The sequence below is a fragment of the Ischnura elegans genome, chromosome 8 (genome assembly GCF_921293095.1).
Source record: "Ischnura elegans chromosome 8, ioIscEleg1.1, whole genome shotgun sequence".
In the NCBI taxonomy this organism is placed as follows: Eukaryota; Metazoa; Arthropoda; class Insecta; order Odonata; family Coenagrionidae; genus Ischnura; species Ischnura elegans.
Window position 1 is genome coordinate 103,537,906 of NC_060253.1, and position 21,169 is coordinate 103,559,074.

Consider the following 21,169-nt stretch of genomic DNA (forward strand, 5'->3'; position numbering starts at 1 on the left):
CCTCATAAAATTAGAGCTCAAATTTTTTCGGCGAGTTGGGGATCTGTTGGTACAACGCCAAGACTGCGTGCACATTGAGACTTTGAGAAGGGTTGTATTTTATTGAGTGAGGATAGTCTCCGAAGCCAATTAAAAGGAAATAAAATCTCCAGCACCGGTATTTCAAACGATGGGAGTGTAGAGGAGGGGGAATCTCAAAGCGTGGGTCTATGAGTTGTTCGATTTTACTGTGAACATGAGTCATTACTCCAATGACGTTATTCGTTAAAGAGATATCATTAACAAGATGTTTACAAAATATTTACATTTTTTCCGAAAGACGACTACGTAGGTGCTATAAATTTCATAAGGGCCAATGATAAGTGATTCATATGCCTAATAGGGTGGTTTCCTATTAATTTTTTTATTGCCTAAATCGAAATATTATTACTCCTGGAATACGTATTTCACCCTTTTAGATATTTTAATGACGATTTCTATTTTTCGCGATTAAATGAAAAGTGAAAATTTTCAAGCGCGCGAAAACGCGACGGCTAAGTGTGAATGCTGGGAAAACCCCGTGTGACGTCATTCTGGTTCCCGCTGCCTCCTTGTGAGGTGACCTTAGGGCGAGGCTTTGAGCGCTGATACGATGCAGGTTGTTAGCAGGTAGCGCTTGCCTTAAATAAGGATTATTAATACCCTATCAAACGAAGGAAACTTTTCGACCTTAGGCAGTTTTAATAGGTGGTTATCAAGAGATGTTTCCCTGAGCTCTGTGCCTCATGCATGCATTGGAAATCTCAAACGATGTAAAACTCATGACTACTCGTATAGTATCTAGGTCGCTGTGACGTCACGTGAATTGGCATCGCTAATTTGGCCATTTTCAAATGAGGTTAAAATTGACCATTAACATTCGTCTAAACTGGGATTTCTAAAACCAAATAATTTTTTATATTATGGATAAATTAATGGTGGGTAACGAATCGCAATCAATGCCTTTCGTTTTCTTTGAAGGACACAACTAGCTTGCTCGCTAGAAGCGTGGCAGCATGGTGGTAGAGTGCTTGGCTTCTGATCGAAGGGACTCGGCTTCAAAGCCCGGGGAAAGTCTTTCGAGACCTGCAAAATAAAAATCCTCATATAAAGCAAGGGTGAAATCATATCATGGGCTTTTACGGGGACTTTTGACTTGCTTACGTTATAGATTGAAGCTGATGTGTAATTGCTTATAACATGAAGAATACCACAACATGATAACAAGAATTTTAGTGTCTCGAGTGATATTTGGGCTCAGAGCTGTCATGAGTTCTTTTGTGAGTACTGGACATGAACAATAATAATAATAATAATAAACTGTGATAGGTATAACCGGTCTTTACTGCATTGATTCCTCCAGGCGCACTTAAAAGTAATTAAATATTTCGCTCTCAGGATAACTGAAAGCCACAGTTGAAAATCCTCGTTTTAGAACAGCAGTAACGCTTTCTGCCTAGTGGCAGCGCCACATTCGGCAGTGGTAGCCTTCGCCACTAAATGCGGAATGCTATGGCGGAATGTTTGGGTTCGTTTTTCGCTGCTACGATGAGCGTCCATACGTATGTTCACGGTAATGGCTATCCCAGCGGAGTGAATTCGCCGTGTCCAGGGTGGTGGGCAGTGAGGTATGTGTGTGTGTTTGAACGGGATGGATGGTTCATTGCGGCGGGTCTTAGCTAAAAAATAAACGGGAGCATGTGGATGGAGGTGGTGGTGTATTGCCATTTAGTTTTCATTCCGCCTCTTCGGATTCAGTGCGCGGCAGAGTTTGCCATCGGGTTCAATCAGAGAGCGGTTGGGTGGGTGGGTGGGTGTGGGGCCGATGATGGACATCCTCCCTATGTCAGGCGCGCGCCATCAACCTAGACTTATTCTTGGTGCGTTAACGTTTGGCTAAATGGTTTAAACAGTGTGTTTTGAAGAGTATCTTGATATAGTTCATGATTAGAGATACGTGAAAATCGCACTTTCATTTTTATGTTATCACGTTTTCAATAACAGTTTATCGCATTTTGTAGCGTATATATTTTTATTTTCATAATTATAAATTCAGAGGTAAGGAAAGAAAGGGATAGGAACATATAATGGAAAAAGGACGAGGACAACGGCGCTTTGGTAGATAGAAAAAAGCCAGAAATCAGAGGGTAAAAATGCCGCCTGACTGGGGCTCGAACCCAGAACCTCCTAGTTGCCGGCCAGGTGCTCTGCCAGTTAAGATACCGCGAAACTTAGATTCACCATGATTTCGGTGGGTATTTATTCACAGAAAACTCCCTTTGCTTTAGCCCACAAGAGTAACCAATAGATGGCACTGGTGCAACTCACCACTCACCAACAGATGGAATGGACGAGGACACAAGGATGAAAGGTAATATACACACTCAGAGGACAGCAGGAAAGAGATTGGAACATGCGTTTCGGGGCACGCTGAGCCCAAGTGAAATAAGCCAATATGGCCGATACACTACTTCATTCATTCACACGGCACCTTAAGCGCAAACATACATATATTATTTTCATAATGAGGTAGATGACGGTAAAATGTAGTGAAACACAGTTATATGACAAAATACAGAATAATTTAAATAATTATGTTGTATAGCAATAATAAATTAAGGAATAAGATATGTAATAGCGAAGCTGTAGCTTGCCCGCGCCCACTTGTAGTTCGCGGCCACGTAGAGTCCCAGCCAACTAGCAGCTGGACAGTCGCTCACATGCTTTAAGCGGTGAGTGTCGGCGGAGCATTTAAACTGCGCTCGGCGTGTCGAAAAGGAAAATTTGCGTAAAAATATCATAAAAGCCCAGTCATCGCATCTATGTCGCATTTATTTGCGCAACCGCATCTACATCGCATTTGCAATTTTCACGCATCTGTATTCATGATTCATCATATGAAATGGGCTATAAATAAATATAATCATCACTTATATTACCACAGAAAGGTCGCTTTCTGTCATTCCGTATAAACTCCGTCAATAACGCACCTGCAGTGATAAATGAGATATCATTTTAAGCGCTGAATCATCGGATTCTGACGAAAAACAGTAACAATCTCAAAGTCCATTATTTACCCATTAATTTGGCTTAAAAGTTTCTATTTTTTCATACCGACTCGAGGTATATCGACTCCACAAATTTCATTTCCTCCTAACTTAAAAAAGATTTAAAAACCCATTAAATCCATAAATAAACTAAAGAGACGTAACATAAGCGGAAAAAATAAAATCTAAGAAGTATGGAGAATGTTTAAAGTTCTCTAAAAGAGACATCGTGTGTAAGGAATTTAAAAGATAACGTGTGCCACGAATAAATAAAAATATCATGTAGAAAGTATTCAAGAATTATTATTGCCGGGAATTGAAAGTAAAAAAAATAAAATGGTACGAAACGCACGTAGTGATTGAATGTAGTAGATGAATGGAGTAAATTGTTACGTATAAGGGTGAGAGTTTATTAAGGAATCAACAATATCTAGCAACAATATTATTATTTATATCAGTAGCTGTGTCAGAATTTATTAATTTTGAAAAAAATTGTTTATTTAATATTTATTTGCAATATTAATTATGATAGAAGCATCATCCTTTCATTTATGAAGAATATAAGTGAAAATGGAGTTCGTGCTGCATAAAATGTGTCAAATTCGCATTCTAATGGTGTTCCTGTTTCTTGATCTACATTGATTTTTTTGCTAAATTTGACATAATATTATGACTGCTGTTTTAGTACTATCAACGCAATAGCTATAATTACTATGGAATTCAATATTTATTCTGATTTTGATCAGACCTTTTGATTAGAAGTCAAGTGTGCTAATACACAAAATAAATATCTACCTAATATATATCAATAAATTGATATATAAATAATCATACTAAATTAACAACATGCGTACGTCACTAAGCTAGATTTACTGTTGGTACTTTAACGTTTGGCTTAATGGAAAACAGTGTGTTTTAAGAATGTCACAGTCCTCACTTACTTTGGCCGTTCCTGAAAGCCCCAACATGAAGTTACCGTTGTTTGACTAGAAATGGCGGTAGGATTATGGTCGGTCTTACTTTTTTGTGGGTTTTATTACTTTCCGCAGTTTGCAATACCTCTCAGATAATTAAAACTTGCACTTTAAGATTACCGGAGTTAGAAATTACGGTGGGAATCGGTCGCCTCCCCGTCAATCCGCCATTAACAGCAAACTCATGAACCTATCTCATTTAACAGTTGATAGTTGGGTACATCGATAGGAGGATATTCCTATCGCGAAATAATATATCCCTCTAGTGTAGGATATTTCGCGATGGCACTGTCGTCAGCAAATTACTTAACGTATTTTACTACTAATTTGGGAGCAGAGATCATTTGTGCACGTAATGAACTAAAGTGGGCCCATTACGCTTCCTTGTGGGACACCAGATGTCACAATAACTACATCAGAGATAATTAATGTAGTGTGTGGTATTGGAATTTGTGTGTGTTTTTCTGTCCGATGTGTTGTTTCAGCAGTGATCCAAGTCATATATTATTAACGGAAGAACGATCACGGAAAAAAATGAATGGGGTAGTGCGTTCTGGTTGAAGCCAAGCGTGTGCTATATCGCAGCGTTCTTCCACAAGCTGGTGAACATCAGGTGACCTGCGGGATGAAACATAGTCATGGGTCATCTGAGGCAATGGGGAAAATGAAGTCGATGTACGCAATGGTATCCTTTGAACAGGGTGTGACGGTGACGCAGACGACATATTCCGAATTCCCTTTGGTGGAGGGGCAGGGTGTGGTGGCGAAGGGGGTTGTCATCGAGTGGGAATGTGGACGGAGAGTTTAAGAGCTGCGTGTTCCAATGTGCTTCTTCTCGTTTCGGGAAAGGATTAGCATGTGGACTGGCGATCGGCTGTGATTTTGTGAGATGGATCGATAAGGGGGTGATAAACCGGGAAATATGAGCGTGTGCGCTATCGGCACCGTTCACTCGTTGGCCTCGTCCTATTTCCGTACCAGATTGTCGCTTTCCGCCAGCGTCAGGTAAGATCAAGGAGACTGAACGGAGGAATCCGTGAGTCCAGTGACAATGAGGAGAGTCAATTCGTATCGGCTTTGGAATGGAATTGAAAGTGTGAATGAAAATTTGAATTGTAAGTGATGCTGAAATTATTTTTCTTATTTTTGAGTCCACCCACTGATAGGTTCTTTATACGCGATATAGTTTTAAATTAATGGAAGTTGGCATTAAAATTAGAAAAATATCCACCAGCCCGTACGGTTAAAGCTTGAATTTTGTCGCTAATTTAGTCGCATGTTGATTGGTTTTCAAAAATGTCGTTGCGAAGCGATGAGGTGAGGGTATTCCATTCTTTTTATTTCACTCAGTGGTTCAGCCTGAAGGTTGGTTTGGTAAGGTAAGGGTAGAGATCACTTCGTAAGAATTAGTAAGAATGTTCTTTGAGCTGAAATCGAGGCGAATTATCCCTAATTTTTTTTCATATTGAAGTCCACATTGGTATAAATAAGTAAAGTTTCACCGCTGTATAACCTTGAGGTTTTCGGAAAATTAGTCGAGAAAGAATGTCTCTGTAGTTAAGGAGTATTCCAATTCGTAATGATGGAAGTTGCATTCATATGATGGAAGTGTCATCATAATAAAAAATTCGAATATTTTATTCTAGCCTTGGGCTTCAAGCTTTATCATTTCCACGGTTCATTCGGCTAAAATATCAAATGACTCATATGTTTTCTTTTTATCCGATCTGCGCTTTATCGGGCCATCGGTCATTTTCATTTATTACTCCTAAACTATAAATAATAAAAACATTGTTACGTAAGCGAAGGTGAATTAAATATATGCTCCCTCCGCTCAAAACTACCCTCTGTCTCAAAATTTTCCGTGGCTTGTTTTTTGATTGATCTCTTCAGAGAGGAAAAAGGAGCTAAATAATTCCAATAATGATGTAACGAGTGGAACGCGCGTAATACCCCCTTTGGATGTTTCGGCCTGTTTTTGTGGATTAATGGTGAGCCTACCTCCAGATCACTTTGTGGCTTTTCACACATTTTTATTTTCAACCAATTGGATTGATCGGAAAATTAAAAAATGAGCGGCTTTATGCTCGTGATTGGCCACAAATTCCATTGTCTGATTTGGACAAAACTTCAATTATGATTTTTTTCGTCCAATGAAACTTACATGCCTCACCCTTTCGTTTGCTTCACCCACACCCACATCTACAAACGTTTGAATGTTATGTTATTTACGCTAGCAGGGAAGTTTGTCGCCCAATTGAATTTGAATCGCGTTCGCTCTAACTAGTTGGGTATAATTAAATGACATTAGAACATCATAAATCGATTTTTCTTAGCACATTTTACTATCTCAGTTTTACTCGCCAGTTAGTCCTTCTCACAAACGTTTCCCTCTTTGGGAATAAGAATGCCAGACTTTAGCGAGTCCTATTTGCTCCCCGTGCGACTTTGAATCACGAATGGGGATGGTGTATAGCGAAATTTGTTGAAATGAGAATCAGCGGAATGCCACAATCATTGCTTTACTAGTTCGCCAACCCTTACATTTTCTGCCATCTCCTGGGTTTTGTATTTCCTCCTCATATCTAGAATCTATCTAGCCATGTCAAATCACAGGAAAAGATGGAAGGAGATTCATCCAGGTGGCTTATCTGTCTGATGCAAACCTACAAAAGAAACACAAAGAATAAGCAGTCAATTCGCATCACATTAGGTGCTCGTCAGGAGTACGTGGTCAGTTTGTGTGATTAAATATCATTCCATGGCAAAGAATGGTATTTTAATTGCCCAACTGTCGACCAAAACACGATATTATTAATGGATATATAAATGAAAAGGTCGTGAAGGAAGATACTACAGTAATTTATCCTTACAAAAAGACTCGGGCGTCGGGGGTTGAATGTGACCATTTTTAGGTGGGGTTGCTCGTTTTTTTTTACTAATGTATTGTATTTTTACTTCATAACTCTATTTGTTGCCACATTAAATTACTTTGTGGCATTAACTATGATTAATTGAAAGTCTTGGTGAGTGCATGGATTATATTTTTAGCTCTTCCGTATTCCTCCAAGATTTCTGCACGGAATTATCAAGAAACGACTGTCCAATGCATGGACGAAAACAACGCGCTTGAAGGAAAAAAAACACCCGACTCCGTGACGGAAGATAATTCGTGCAATGCTTTGCTATCGATCGCCACGGGCGGTGATGTCGAAAATGCCAATGCCTGTTTTAAAATTGTCCCTCCTCAATCACGCGAGTTGCTCTCAGCGGTGGGCATGAAGGGGCGTGCTCGGAGGCCGCAAGACCACCACAACGCGGTCGCGATCCGAACGTGATCAAACACGATAGCCCTGGTCGCATGGAGCGCGCGACAAGGGAGAGGTGGGCATACACTTCTGGGGGCCATCAATAACGAGCAGATAGCCATCGGAATAGGAGCGGGATCCGCTGTGGCCAGCGTGGAAGTCCATGACGACTCCTCACGAATATTTCGTACGGAAAGCTAGAAAGGGACGTATGACATTTTTTATCCTTTTTCGCAAACAAGTCCAGAATAGTTTCACTCCGTTCACGTTAACAGGAAAACTCGATTCAGTAATCTTCTGGCGAATTAGGAAATGTTTTTTTTTAGAAAGAATAAAATATAGCGGTGATCTATTCACATTATAGAATCTGAAATTCCCTACCGATAACCACCTGGTAAGCAGAGTAGGTACTTCCAATACTTCAAGAAAGATTATAATGTTATTCGAAGACCCGTGTTGAAGAATGACTCCGTGATATATGCAGAAAACAACTGTGAAAGCTCTAATACTCAGATGGATTGTTTTTCTACACGTTTTGGTATTGGTCATTGGTGAAAGAGACCGATAGTGTAGGTTATTTGCACCATTGAAGCAAGGTTTATTGTGGGATCACCTTAATTCGGAGGAGAGGGTAACTCTGAAAAAGTAAGAGGAAGCATAAAGCTTCCATATGTATAGGCAAACTCTATGAAGCACCACATTTATAACATAAAAAATATATAGCTGAGCCGTATCAGACAACAAGACTCTTTGTAAATGTCGCAGTTTTTGAAGAATCTCCTTATAATTGTCATTATCTGCTTCATTTAAAAAATCAGGCATAGATTATTTTATGGAGTATATTATATTATAGTAATAAAATTTTGCTCGAAAATCCCATTTTTCGATAGTTTGATAATTAAAATCCATAATAAAGTGTAACACTGACGTGGAAAGGTCTCGATAAATAAAGGTGCATCTAGATGAATCGTGGAGTGTGCGTGATGCATTGAGGTTCCATAGCTATTTAGTGCAATCCATTTTCATCAAGTTATGTTTGTAGATGTGAAATTAGACTCCTGGAGGGAATCTCAGCGAATAAACTTCTGCCTCCATCCTGGTTGACATCCATTCATCATTCCGAGAGCGGAAAAACATGCACCAGTGTCGTGCCTAATCTACCACGCCTTGGGCATCAGTAAACGGAAAGGTAGAGGTTCGTTTTTTGGACTCTGATGCCTCGACGAACATATTGTCATAGGAACGGGGGAGTAGACTCTCAGAGTACTTACCTACTCATTCATCCGCTGAAAAGGCCTTCTCTCCGAGTGACCCGCTCGCCAGATACTCTCGTAAGGGTGATCATACCTTTCGCTCGACTGTAGTGATGGGTGAAAAAAAATCGATTATGATGACGATAATCGATTTTCGATGATAATCGATTATCGTGTTCCGATTGTTTCGATTATGTAATCGATTATGGGGCGTCGATTTAATCGTCGAATCGATTATTTAAGCTCGATCTTCACTTTAAAAAGTCGGTGGTACTAGTCGTTTTTTAAATATATCTCTAATCGCGTGCCATCTGCCAAGTACGGGTGGCTACATTTTTATACAGTAATTATATCGCAGTATATTTGAGTTGCTAGTGATAGGGAAGATTCGTATCGAAAAATCGTACGATATCCACGGGATTATCCAACCTAGAATCGGTATAATCGTATGGTTCGTTGCCTGCACATAATCGGTAGAATCATATGATTCGATGCCTAGTAAAAAATTATATGATTCTACCAATTTTCAAAATTATCGATTATACCATCCCGATTTTTACACTGAATCGATGCTTGGGAACCGATGATCATTTGATGCGATTTATCGATTACGGCGGAATTTCGTCCATCTCCACTCGACTGGTCTGCTTTAGCTTCCTACTAATCGTTTTAAACTCTTTATATCATCTTGAAGTTGTTAAGGTAAAAAAATAGAATCTTTAAGTAATTATTAATTTTTTTTTCATTATCTTGACCTCGTTTAATTCATGTTAAAATAGTTCTTGGAGTGTACCTACACTCCAAGAACTATTTTAGCATCAGTCTTTTACGTAAGCCTTTGCCGAATAGTGAATATTTAGCATAGAGGTTTACGAGACATAAAACATGTGTATCCATCTTGTAACACTACCAATTAATGTAACACTACTCACCTCCTATTTATTTGGTTTCGTGTTATCTTAGGGTATAGAAATACACTTAATTATGAAAGAAAATGCACAAAATATCACTTCTACACTGTTATTTTCAGAATATCATGAAGTAAGACTAATTGGGCCCAATTTACAATCGATCATTATAACAAACAGATTGCATAACTTCCAATTATATTCTAATGGGCTTTTAACTCTTCCCATTGTGTATTTATAATAACCATTCAAGTCTACTTATCGGGTTGACTGCTCGCGTCTCCACTCAAACACTGCCGAATGGTACAGTACTCCACAACTCCACTCTCTGCCGGATATCTTCCTCCACGACCCCTCTCTCGATCTTTCTCCACTTTTTTTCCTTATTCACGCGTCCTTCCTTCTATCGGTTCTCTCTCTCTTGTGGGCGCCTCCTTTTTCTTTGCGTCCTCTCTTTTTTTCTTATTCTGCCGATCTTATAAAACACGTCTTTTTCGTAGCTCTATCAACCCACGACTCCCCTTGTGTATTTCTTTTCCGCGTCCCTCACTACCATTCTTGCCTCCTCACTACCATTGTTAATTTTAAATTATTTAAACAAACAACATGGTGGCTTGTTTATAATCTTTGTGGATAAATGTTTCACCCACATTGTAGCTGGCTTCCTCCGGTCGATGAAGTGTAGACAGGTGGTTTCGATAATCTTTCATAAACAAGGTGAATATCCCATAAACCTCTTCGCTCAACATGAAATGCACTCTTGGTGAAATATCCGTACAGGCTAAATTTGAACATTTTACCTCTGTATTCCCTCAGAAGGAAATTTTTATCACCAGATGCGTTCTAATGTTCACAAAGTTTTACACCATACGCCCAGAAAGTTTGAAGACGATTACGTAAGTTTAAAGAGCATGAGATAAAGGTTGATTCCTACAATTTTATACAAACTTCAACGCTTGATGCGAAAATGAAAATATTTTATCACAAAGTAATGAGGCACGCAAAGAGTTATTTTGGCGTTTTAAGAGCAGTACCTTTGCGACAAAGCCCCCATTTCTCACCTCAAATTCACCATTGATGTCGAAAAACAGTTTGGAAACCAATCGTGTAGATGATACTAAATATGTTTCATTTTTCTCTGAAATCATTATTGGTTAAATGGTGGAATAATCTCAGTGCCAGAAATCAAACCTTGAGTCTGAATCTCACGATCATCATGCCCGATCCTTTTTTAGCGATAGCTCCAGCAATCGCTCCGATGATGGCGGAAAAATGATCGTTTCACGCATTGATTCTCCACGATGGCTCATTGGATGGTAAAATCATTTATTTTTCCATCACTCGACACGTCCTTTTTTCCCATCGCTGATGCCTTCTTTCAGCCAATCAGTACCTAAGGCCAATATAGTCTGTATACCGTAGGTTGGCGGATGGGTCCTCCAGCTACCTGAGTCGGTCCACTAGCGCCGGGCGGAGGAAAGGACCGACCCAAAAAAACTCTATGGGACAGACTCAGGTAGCCAACGGGCCCATGCGAAACCCTGCGGCATAATAATAGTAATAATAATAACAATAATAATAACCATCCACCCGCCGTGCTAGAGACAGATACACACATTTTATACTGGGACAGACCGATACTTACAGATAAAACCATAGATTACAATAGGCCTGATATTTTATTGATCCACAAATTACAGCGAAGAGCAAACATAGTCGATGTAGCAGTGCCACTAAATCACAATGTTGAGTCTACGGAAAGAGAGAAAACACAAAAATATCAGAATTTGGCCGGTGAAATAAAAAATATTTGGAAGTTGAAAGACGTCAGCATTCACCCACTGATAATCTCTGCGGAGGGAGTCTTGTCTAAAAGATTCAAAAAAGAAGTCAAAGACCTGGGAATTAAAAAAAACAACTGATTAACCTCGGGCACAGAGCTGTTTTACTACAGACTTGCCAGATCGTGAGAAGATTCCTGGGCCGGGTATGATCGGACAGTGTAGGATAGGGTGAATTCTCTTCCTTAACATCCGAGCCTAATCCTAAATTGACCTTGGGGTAGGTGAATATTTCCAGCTGGTTTTAATCAGCTGAGAAAGTGCATAAACTCAAATAATAATAATAATAAACGTCTTTATTGGGCGAGATTGGAACTAGAAAGTCCTATCTTCCATCTAACCCCTCGTCAAACATTAAATATATGCAGTTAAATACATTGTCAAGTTGCTCATGAAATTACATTCAGAGAAATTGCATAAAAAGAAATAGAAGTTCCATTTTCAATCAACAAATAAAATTATAAGTTAACAAAGTTACTATTGACCAAGTGTAAAAAGATGTTAGAGAACGTGGGAAAAACCTAAGGATATTGACTGTCGTCCTCATTGGAAAAACCCACTGCAGGAGAACGCCCACACAAGAAGGGGGGCGTGAAAAACCTGCGAAACCCTACTGAGAGAGCTAATGTAAATCTGAGTATCTACAAATACAATGAATCACATGGAAAATGCCACCCAGTACCTGTAAAGAAAAGGAAAATCAGATGAAGCCGGAGGAGATAAGTGATGAATCTTTCCTACTGTTCCCATGATGTTACATGTCTCGTTGCTGTATACAGACTATAGCTGCGATTGTAACGCAACCCCGTCTTTTAATTGGACGACAGTTGTAAGCACGGAAAGTGAAGGAATAAGCGATGGAAAAAGGGACGGTGGGAATGACAGTTAGATCGAAGAAATGATGGGTCGCGCGATCTTTCTATTGGTCCCTAAAAACCTATCACTTAAGCTATCACTCTGAGGGACGAAACAAATGATCGTGCGATTCAGGTATGGATATTACAAAATAGGATCCTCAAGTCGGCCTCCAAATGAGCTGTCAACCACCGCGAATTCAAATGTGTTTACAAAAGTCGCCACTCGTGTCGCTGACGGACAAAATGATCCGAGTTTCTCGAGGAAATAAGGTATAATTTTTATTATAATAATTAATTAGCGTTTTTAACCGATATTTATTAGCATGACGATTGTGGTCAACCATATTCATAACTTTTCTATGCTATTCCTCGCAATTAAAAACATTATGCTGAAAAAAAATTTAAAAAAAGTGGATCGCATGGCACTCATCACCGCGCCGCGGATATTTTTTGAAAACCGATTTAAATGCGACCGAGGTGGAAACAGAATTCAGCCTTATTTGGGATGGAATTGGATCACCACCTCTATGAATTCCCTTTGGATTCAATCTTTAGTCGGGTTTGTGTTAAACTGCGCTGGAGAGCTCCATTTGACGATGGTGGGGGTAATATGGGGTCCCTCCTCCCACGCTCTCGCCGGTGCAGTCGCAGGCGACCCGACTGAAGGTCTGCTTGTGTGTGAAGCAGGGACACACCACGGGGTGGCGCGTCCCATTAAAAGCCATGGGTTTTGCGGGGGCTTGAGAGAGTGCGGAGTGTCGAGGCCGCCCCTGCCGTGGCACTGCATGGTTCTTGTCCCAACAGGGGCGCCGAGAGTCGAGTTTATGTTCGGCCGAATCGCGGGAGGTCTGTCTTCTCTTTTTCCCCTCCCTCCCGCCGGGGGAGACCGCCATTGATCGCTCGCTGCCCACCCCGGCTTCCGTTCCATCGCGGATCGAAAATGTTCAGCTCTGAGGTTGTAACACTAACTATATCAACTTAAGGCTGGATGGAGATACTTGGTGGAACTTGGTGACAGGAAACATAATGAAGATACACTGTTGTATCTTCCACAGAAGTTTTCAAACCTTTGAAAATGGCATAGTGTATTGTCAAAACCTGGGTCGGTTATTAAAACTTCTGTGGAACACACAACAGTGTATCTTCATTATGTTAACTAACTATATCTGTTGGTGATATTTTTTTCGGGTGTTCCCCGCGTACTCATTCGTTTCGTTGCCCGACGTTTCGTGGCCGTTGCTTGTCGCTTTTTCTTAAAAATTCCATTCCCTAAGAAAAATTGACTAGCTACTGTCACGAAAAGTAGGAAAATGAAGCGAATAAGTCCGCGGCATACACCCCTAATAACATCACCAACATCTAACTGCTACAACAATAACAGCTACAATGACCCGCAAGACCTACAACCAAGACATACGATTTCTATCAGCTGATTGTGATGGGAGTAATAACGACCTACTAATTTTCCGCACAACTTTTACCTTTAACCCAACCGAATGAATTAAACGATGTGAGGTGAGATGTTCTGAAACAAAATGATGTTAAATGAAATACACTAAGGATGTAGCATATTCCCACTCTACTTTTGACTCGTACAACTAGTTTCGACGCATTTATGCGTCATATCTTCGGGTACTTGGAAGTACATGGAGGTCACCAAAGATGACTCATGAGTACTTCAAGACTAACTGCACGAGAAAAAATTAAACTCCACATATTCTAAATCCTTTGCATATTTCATTTTAACCCGTGTATCTCGTGTGACGGTCCTATATCTGCGTGTAGCGTGCTGTTCATACCTATTAGTTCTAACTTCATGGAACTCATTTCTACAGTTTGGTTGGAACTGAGTGAAGGAATCGAAATAGGTTCAAACTCGAAATACACCTTAATTTGAAGGAAAGAGTTCTTGTTCTCATTTTATCGAATGCTGGAATGACAGTTGACGGTCGAAATACCCTGGAAGTGTTCTTGCGTGAGCGTTTTCCAATCTTGCTCTGAAGTAAATGCACGCTATGACTGTGAATACATTTTCTGTCGATGCACGCGCTTTGTAATCCAATAAGTGGTCATCAGATCATTCCTTCGTTCGTTTTTGAACGTATAGCTTCTATACGAGTCTGGTTGTTCAATATGAGTCTAGGTGAATCATTTATTTTGCAAGAGTATGATATGGTCATTTCCTTTAGGAAGAAAATCGTAATATAAGGGCGCCTTTCTTTTTTCAGCCTGAATGTTCATGCTTCGATGTGTTTAATATGCCTCTGGAATCTATTATTTGTTTTATTTATTTACTGGGTATATTTTTATTTATTTATTTCAACCGATAACACCATTTTACAAAATATAATTGATTAAGAAAGTAACAACTTGAAAAAATGTAATAAATTATTATTAATTAATACTTAATCATTAATAAATTAATTTTTACTTTATTTCCATTGCGTTGCTTTCAAATTGCCATTTCACTGGAATTAAGGCCCCACATTGATGAATATTTTGCATTCTACGTTCGTATAAATTTCTAATGATTTATTTTTGTCTATTTCCAGGTGAGTGACAATCTTCAGCGTAGTTATCTTCAAGTTAGCTTCCCATCGTTCCATTATATTGTAATGGTGAGTTAATAAGTTATTCTATATTCGTTTTATTGACTTAAAATTAAAAATATTCATACTGCCTCGCAAGCAGCTTTAATTCGGCCTGTGGCAGTGTGTGTTAGAACATCAACCGTTTAAAAATAAAAAGGAAACGCTCTAACGAAGTTCTACAAAGCATTTGTTAACATCCTTAATTTTTCCCTTAATGTATGCCCTAATAAAACCGCCACCTAATTTTTCCTATGCATTTCATGAATAAGATTGAATCTACGTGCACATAATAACGTGCGAGCCACCTCTAGGGTGTTTTGCAGGGGGTGGTCAATCCCCGGCTCTTAGTATCCAACAGATTCCCACATGCGGTCATAAAAATATTAGATAGACGTCATAATAAACCCATGCAAATAGAAAACTTGTCACTGGTTAGTAAATCATATGGTAAACCCAGAGAAGGTTCGAAGAGTGGAAAATGTTAAACAGGCAATAAGTCGTCCAAGCGAGTGGCGCCATAATTGTTAGTATCGAAGACACGGTTGCTATCAGGGGCGCATCCAGGATTTCTTTCTGGGGAGGGTGGCACAAACAAGGCCGTAACCAGGATTTTGTTCTGGGGGGGCACAAGGATATCTCGTAACACAAAACGAACGGAATGATAATGGGACCGTATTAAAAGTCTTGCCTATTTTTTAGGGTCTGGGGGGGGCACGTGCCCCCGTGCCCCCCCTGGATCCACCTATGGTTGCTATTCTTGATTGTACGAGAAACGACGGACATTTTAAATCTCTTTGTTTTGCAGTCTATTTTCTTCATTTTATCTCGTTCTCCCGTCGTCTGTAGTACCACGGTAAGGTGCGGTTCATAGACATTTTTGTTGGATCTTAAATAGTTGTGTGCATCCAGTTTTAATGTTAGTAGCAGAACATGCGAACGTAGCGACAAAGTAAAAAAGAAGTGGTAACTTTATTAGAGCTATTAATCCATTCATTTCAAATTCATAGTGCTGTGCTCACTTTCTTCTCTATTGAAGTAGTAACTGAGCTAGAGCTAATAAGTTTTTTATTACACAAAAGCAGTGCTGTCCCTACAACTTTTTCATGACCACCAACTATACTCCTCTCACACAATATATAGTCATTCATGTATATATGGTCATATACACATAGCAAGCAATAATTCCTTCCATCACATTCGACACTTTTGTTTGATCTCTTTCTCATCCGTCAATATTTGTGCTACTGTTTTCTTATTGTTACTGATTTCAGCATGGTTGGCCCATTAGAGCTCATTTGATCTCCTACCCTATTCAATCTCTTCATCTCTTCCAAAAGTTTCTTTTCTTCATCGGTGGAGCTGAGTGTTACCCCGTGTGATCTCTGAAAAGTGTTAAGTGTTTGTGAAGTGAATGATCGAATCAGCGAAGAGAGAGAGAGAGGCATTGAATCAGCAGAAGAATCAGCCTTTGAGAATGGGAGGAAGTTTATGAGGAAGGAATTCAGGTATCTCACTTAACTAAATTTAATATTTGTCACAAAGTATGTTTATCTGTCCTTTTCTTTAATTCCACTGCTTTTGTTTTCAAATTCTGCACACGTAAGCAGACAGAAAGTTCAAGCATGAGTATAGGTTGTCTGACTTCAATTTCTAAAACAAGTCCCTAGAGCCGAAAGTCACCGAAATATCCAAGTTAAGCAGGGTGGTCCTACGACGTATGTAAACAATCTTTTCCATAATATCTATCTGCTGGTGCGGGATGAGGCATTTTAGGTCATCCTTGAGGATATGTAAGTACGACAAAATCACCACAAAAATGCTATGTGACGCCAAATATATAATTTTTTCAAACAATATATATCAAACTTTAAAACGTTAAATGTTTTCATTTAATGGCCCAAAGGATATGATTTAAAGAAACATGATTCTTATTTTTGTTGGAAAAACTACGATATTTTTTTTCCTAAAAATGGTATTTTTAATTTAATTTTTAAATCCTATTTTATATTTAATTGCATTTTTAATTTAATCATAATCGCGAGTTTGCGTTATCATATTCAGCTAAATTTCTGTCCTATTAATTTTGGAATGAGCTAACGATTTTGTGTATTCCCTCTCTCCATTGAGCTGACCTCACATCCTCTTCCACTGTGTCTTAAAGGATCGCCCAAATTATAAAGACATGTTTCCATAGCTGAGAGAAATTGTATTATTTTTTATCTTCTCTAATTATTCTAGAATGTGCTCACTTTTTTAGCATATTTCGTAACAATTGTGTGTCTTGTTGAGAAAATCGGGCTGGTGATTTGGCTAGGTAGTTGGTTTCATACCCCGATGATCCCGGTTCAATTCCCGACAGTTGCAGAAACTGTTCAGAGGTTGGCTCGAGTGCATTGTGGACGGCACTTCTAGTTCAAAACTCCGTCCGTCGGATGGGACGTTAAGTCGTTGACACCTTGGCGATATTCGTCAGCAGCAGGCAAATTCCGACGCCGGATTAGATTTTACACCCCTCCCTCCCTACCATTCCCTGATGGTGCAAATGACCTCAGCTGTCAGTATAATGCCATCCTCCTCCTAACAAAGAAACTAATCGGTATCATTGCTTTAATGCGCTTTAATTACCAAATAGCTTCTATGCTGCATTTCAACGTCCATTTTTTCATATTTATGAAATGCTTAGGATGAATTGGGCACCGGCTTACTTGGAGCAAAATATACCGGTTCTTATGTGTCCCCGCGAATCGAAGCGGTATAGAAATGAATTAGTTATAACTTTGGATATTGCATTTATAGATTGCACTTGATTATTAATGCACTGAGATAATCACTGAAAGAGAGTCGCTTAGATATATAACATAGGTGTTACAGGCATTTATCTGTGCATTGTCGTTCGCGTGATATGTGCATGGAGTCATTTTAGTCATGACTGGGACAGAAAATCGTAGCCTAGTGGCTAGAGAGCTTCAGAAACTTCAGAACAAAAATCCTTGAAGTGCAAGGTGTCCTAGGGAAAGCAATTTCATCCACCCATACCGTGGATGTGAGAAATTCACATCTCCGTGGATTATTACAGGGTGAGCTCTACCCTTTCCGACTCAAATAAACCGACAATATCACTTTTGTCTGCTCCTAAAATAAGGATGAAATCAGCGAGATAAGTTTTGGACCAAATATTTATCATCACTTCTTAAATTTTGGTAACATATAAGAATAATGAGACATGAACATAGAAAAAATACAATAAGCAAGAATATTATAATAATCATGCGTTGTAACTACACGAAATGTATTGTAAATAAAAAAACGTTGTTGCAATGTAAGAATATAATTGTATTAGAATTTTTTAAGGAAATGCCGTGAGCGAGGAGGAATTCTTGTTCTGATGAAAAGTAGGGATGCTATTACTTACAATAGCATTTTTTATGAGCAACTGAAAAACCTGTTAAGAATGGATTTCAACCTGGAATCATAATGGCATTCAAACCCTTTAATTTAGGGGACACTCTCTTAAAACATGCGCGACTCAGACGCAGCTGTTGAGGGTGTTTTTTTCAGATACTTTGGCGCCACATGTTCCGGGCACCTTTGCCGCCGCCCGCGAGGAACAGCGAAACTTTGGCGCAGGACGAAAGCCACGCCAAAAAAAGTGAAGCGGACGACGCGAACCAAAAGTCGAATAAAAAAAGTGGAAGAGGGGGAGGGGGAGTGGGGGGTGAGGAGGCCTTTTATGAGAACACGCCCACCCCCCCTTCTCGTCGGAGAGCCAAAATAGTTGCGGTAAGAAAAGCTTATTGTTTTAGAGAGACAGCTTCCCCTGGCTAATGGAGTGCCTAGTTTTTGGCAGTGGGCTATAGCTCTTCATCGCATTCTCCAAGGGGAACCTTCTTCTCTTCGCGTTTGGCCCTTTTGGTCGGAAACGGAGAATGTGGAGAAGGTACCCACGTATAGGGAGGGTTCTCGTCCCGTCCAGACTTGTATTATTTTTTTGGGCGACCCCTTCCATTTTGACCCCTTCTCTTGTCCAACTGGAAGGTCTGCCCCTTATTCGCACACTTCTTTACTAAGGTTTTCGCCACCCTTTCCTCTTTTGTTCGGAACCAGTGCTGCCACTCCTACGGGCGTTCCTCTATAGTTTTTTTTTCCACCAGTTCTCTTATTCGCGCTTTGTCTCACTTTTCTCTCGAATACTCCACCGTTGCTTTCTCTTCCATTGCCTCTCGTTCATCTCCGCGTCACACTCTCCTAATCCTTTTATATTGCGGATTCGAAATAAAAAATTATGATTCTTCCCTCGCCCTTTCTCCTTTTCCTTTAATTTTTTTTAAATTTTTTTCGACACGGCGTTCGTTCACTCTTGGTCCTGACGCAGCTAGTTCTCGCTGCCAGACGCCACTAAGCCTCCTTTTTTCTCGGGAATTTTCTGTCGACAATATATTTTTTCCGACGGCGAGGAAGTTAATTTTTTTAACGCTGTCATCTTCTCTTGACTATCGACTAGATTTCATGGACAGTTGTATGATATCGGATTTCTTTGAGCGGTGAAATTACACCAGAAGTGATTCAATCCCAGGAAATCATGGCAATGTGATCCGTCACACGTAAGAGTGAGGTTTGAGGAAATCGTACATTGTCCTACATGGTAGAGGAATTGTCATCGAACTATAGCCTACATTTTTTTCGCTACTTGTTAGGCCTCATAGTGTTTGTAGAACGGCCTTCATATCCTTAGGTTTCAGGTTAAAGTCATGCAAACTTGAAAACTTTGCACTTAGAAGCTATGACAAACGTTTTTTCCGTGTGATTTTTCGTGATGGAACTCTGTGTAATACCTATCGAATTTTGTATTCACGGTGAATATTACTTTAAAAATTCTAGTATCGTATTTCAACTACATGAACTTAGAATCTTTTCTTGGGGAACGCACATAAGAAATATTAGTGTGTGGCGATCTTAAGAAGCCAGCTGTAATGCCGGCGAAAATGTTGTCTACACAGCTCCCCATCATCTACATCTACATACTACCCCGCAAGCGACCTAAAAGCCGTATGGTAGGGGGTGTTAAGGCACCAGCCATTTAACATAAAAAGGAAGTGCGAATTTACAATTAGCATTTATTGAAGTCCTTTATGGTTCGGGGGAAAACGAATTCCCTTATCTATCCGTTCGGCAAAATACCGCCCTTAATTTACCGCTTCTGTTGGACCTGTAAATATATCAGAGACACTCACGCAATGTAAATACCGTAAACCTATCCGCTGATTGGAAAAAGATCGGTTTGTGATGCTTAGCTGCAGCAAATTATTTTTTTTTTTGAATGAGAGTGTAGGGTAGTGGAAAGCTTAGAGACTTGTAGAAAAATAGCAAAACATACATGAATTAAGAACTACATGGAATCTACATCACCTGATGTATAGCATCAAACTGCCGCACAAGGTATTGAAAATGAGTTGATTTTTTTATTAGCCGCATCGGTGTCTTCTCCGGTGTTCGGAGTTTACTTCGCATGCCCATATAACTTCGCACATTCTTGTTTCTCTGTAGGAGCGACAGCAGCAGAGAAGTCAAGAGTGGAAGTATTCGGAATGTGGTGCTACCGAAAAAATGATGAAGATAAAATGGATCGACCGTGTTCGTAACGAGGAAGTGCTTAGAAGACTACATTAAGTAGAAGTCAGGGCAACTTAGTTGGGCACATAATGGGACAAGATGGCCTGATGAAAACAATCGAAGAAGGACAGGTGGAGGGGAAGAATGGCAAGGGACGGCGGCAAATGAGTTGCAAAGGACAGGTTATAAAGTATTTAAAAGAGGATAAGTACGTCGCTATGAAAAGGTTAGCGGTTAGGAGGTAGCGTCAAACCAAACTTAAGATTGCTGATTGTTGATGATGATTCACGTTCTTCTCGAGGGGTGATTTCCACGAATTACGGTTAGAACTGGCATAACACGGATTTAAAAGCGCTTCAAAAAAAAAAGACTGTGCCAAGGAGGCTGTACTGAGGAGGCCTAAATCCATCCCATAGAAGGTTGATTTCTGTTGCCACTTCGGTCACATTTAAATCGGTTTTCAAAAATGTCCACAGGGGGGTGATTATTGCAATGCGATCCACTTTTTTCCAATAGTTTGCAGTTAAACGTTTGTCATTGCGAGGAATAGTATTGAAAAGTCATAAATTTGATTGATCACTTCATCATGTGCATGAATTTCGGTTAAAAGTCCTAATTATATCTTATTTCACCGTGAAACTCAGATGATGTTGTTCGTCAACGACGCGAGTGTTGACTTTTATAAACCTAGTACTTAATATTATTAGGTGGGTGGGTGACAACACATTTAGAGGTCGACTTAAGGATCCTCTTTTAATAATA